The following is a 2,852-nucleotide window of genomic DNA, read 5'->3' as shown; positions in this document are numbered from 1 at the left end:
CCTCTTAATCTTAAACTGCACCACAGAACCATCCTGCCCCGCCAACTTCTAATTAATAAGATCGTTGTTCTCAGTCTTGACTCCTTCCTTGGGTTTCTCTTTGGCCATGGCGAGCGCCGGAGTCTCCTCAGCTGCCGCTTCACAAAAGAGGTACCAGGTCCGCACGAACGAGCACACAAGCAGCACCAAGAGTGGCAGAAGAAGGAGGCGGCAGTGGTGGAGGAGGGAGAGCTCCAATGTACTTTTAATATTCTTCTCGAACACCATAACTCAAATAAATCAATTCTTCTACTGTATTCCTTATTCACCACCCAACTTTCAAATGCATATGAACCAATTAAAAATACCATGATTTGGATCAATTGCATCTTAATCTATAAACCAACAGTTTTACTCATATACTTTAAAGAGGTCTTATGCAGTTGTGTCTCTATTGCAGTACATCGTTTGATTTCTTGACTGCTGTTTTCATGTATGTTGATAGTAGATCCAAGAAAAATGAAGTATTTGACAACTTCAATCTTTTCTTCACTTAACATGATGTTGTTTACTGGTCCATTGGTGAGGATCATTGTTTTCTTTTTATTGAGCTGCAAGCAATCCTGGAGTCTGTGTTCTCTGATTATACATTCATCAGTAAGTATTTTAAGTCCTCTTTTGTTTGAGCAAGCAAGTTTGTATCATCTGCATATTGCAGATTGTTAATGAGTCTTCCTCCCATCCTGATGTGATGTTCTCTTTCATATAATCTAATTTCTCAGATTACTTGTTCAGCATATAGATTGAATGAATATGGTGAACTAATACAAACCTTCTGCCCATCTTCCTTGAATTTAAACCATTCAACACCTCCTTATTCTGTTCACACAACTATCTCCTCGTCTAGGTATAGGTTCCTCATTAGAACAATTACATGTTCCAGAATTCTCTTTCTCTGCAATGCTGTCCATGGCTTGTCATGATCCACATAGTCAAAAGCATTTGCATAGTCAATTAAACATAGGTAAACTTCTTTCTGTTATTCTCTGCTTTCAGCCAAGATCCATCTGATGTCAGTAACCATATCACTAGTTCCAAGTCCTTGTCTGAATCTTGCTTGAATCTCTTGCAGTTTCATGTCAATGTACTTTAACAGATGTTTCTGAATGACCATTAGCAAATTTTATTTGCATGTGATATTACTGATATTGTCCAATGATTTCTGCATTACACTGGGTCACCTATCTTTGGAATGGAAACAAATATATGGGCCTCTTTCTTTCAATCAATTGGCCAGGTAGCTGTCTACCAAATTTCTGGGCATAGATGAGTAAGTGCCTCGAATGCTGCATCAGTGTGTTGAAAGATTTCAATTTATATTGCTTCAGTTCCCAGAGTTCTGTTGTTTTCCAATGCCTTCAGCACACCTTGGACTTCTTCCTTCGGTACTATTGGTTCTTGATCGTATGTACCTCTTGAAAGGGTTGAACATCTTCTTTTGATGCTTTCTGTATCATTTATTATTTTGCGCATTGTTGTTTACTGTTGTTAAGTGTTCTCAAGTTGGCTCTGATTCACAGTGATCCCATATAGAGTTTCCGGAGAGCACTTGGTGAGCTTGAACCACTGACCATGCATTAACCCACAGTGCCACACCAGGACTTCATTTTGGCCATAGATTCCTTCGATACTGTAAGTCAAAGTTGAATTTTTACTACAGTTCTTTCAGCTTGAGCAATCCATGGCCTTTTCCTCCCTTTTGGTGTTCTAACTTCAGGTTTTCACACATATCATAATATTTGACTTTGTGTTTTTGAGGTACCCTTTGAAATTCCTGTTTAACTCTTTTATTTCCTCATTTCTCCCATTTGCTTTAGCATCTCTACACTGGAGAGCAAGTTTCAGACTCTCTTCTTCTTTTTTTGTCCTCTTAATGACCATTCACTTTCTTGTCTTCTTAATGACCATTTTCTTTCTTCACTTTCTTCGTATATGATGTACTTGATGTTATCCCACAACTCTTCTAGTCTTTGAACTTTAATTCCTAATGCCTCAAATTTGTTCTAGAGTTGACCTCTAAATTCAGGTGAGATGTTATCAAGGTCGAATTTTGGCACTTGTGGACTTAAGTTTCTTCAGTTCTCTTGAGTTTGCAGATGATGTTCTGTCCCGCAGTCTGTCACTAGCCTGGTTTTGGCTGATATTATGGAGCTTTTCTACCATCTCTTCCCACAGATGAAGTCAATTTGATTTCTGTGTATTTCAACCGATAAGACCCATGTGTATAGTTGTCTTTCATAGTGTTAAAAAATGGTGTTTGCAATGAAGAAGTCATTGGTCTAGCAAAATTCGCTCACGCAATATCCAGCATCATTACTATTACCAAGGTCATACTTTCCAACTAGTGATCCTTCCTGTTTGATTTTAACCTTTGCATTCTAATCGCTAGGAATTATCAATACATCTTGATTACATATTTGATCAGTTTCAGAATGAATATGTTAGTAGAATACTTCAATTTCATCATCACTGACTTTAAGAATTGGTGTGTAAATCTGAGTAATAATGGTATTCACTGGTCTTTTTGTTAGGTTTATGAATATTATTCTATTACAAACAGCATTATACTACAAGATTTATCTTTAAATGTTCTTTTTGTTAATAAATTTCATAGATGAGAATCTGAAAATTATTTTCTATAACTGAAACATAGTCAAATTAATTAGAAATACCCAATAGTTTCATTACAATAAAATCAATAAGCATTCATTAAAATATATCTTAATTGTTTTATAATATTTCATAAAGGCCAATTATTAAAACATTCTATCTAATCTAAAATATTTACATTGGGCAAAGCTGCTGCACAGGAA

At 36.2% G+C, this 2,852-nt stretch overlaps 1 pseudogene; it reads left to right on the top strand.

Moving 5' to 3' along the window:
* Nucleotides 1-106: 106 nt before the first annotated feature.
* Nucleotides 107-2,852, top strand: part of LOC102816659 — a 27,040-nt pseudogene continuing 24,294 nt past the window's right edge.

The sequence above is a fragment of the Chrysochloris asiatica genome, unplaced genomic scaffold, assembly GCF_000296735.1.
Source record: "Chrysochloris asiatica unplaced genomic scaffold, ChrAsi1.0 scaffold00011, whole genome shotgun sequence".
NCBI lineage: Eukaryota > Metazoa > Chordata > Mammalia > Afrosoricida > Chrysochloridae > Chrysochloris > Chrysochloris asiatica.
This window is presented reverse-complemented; position numbering and strand designations above follow the sequence as displayed.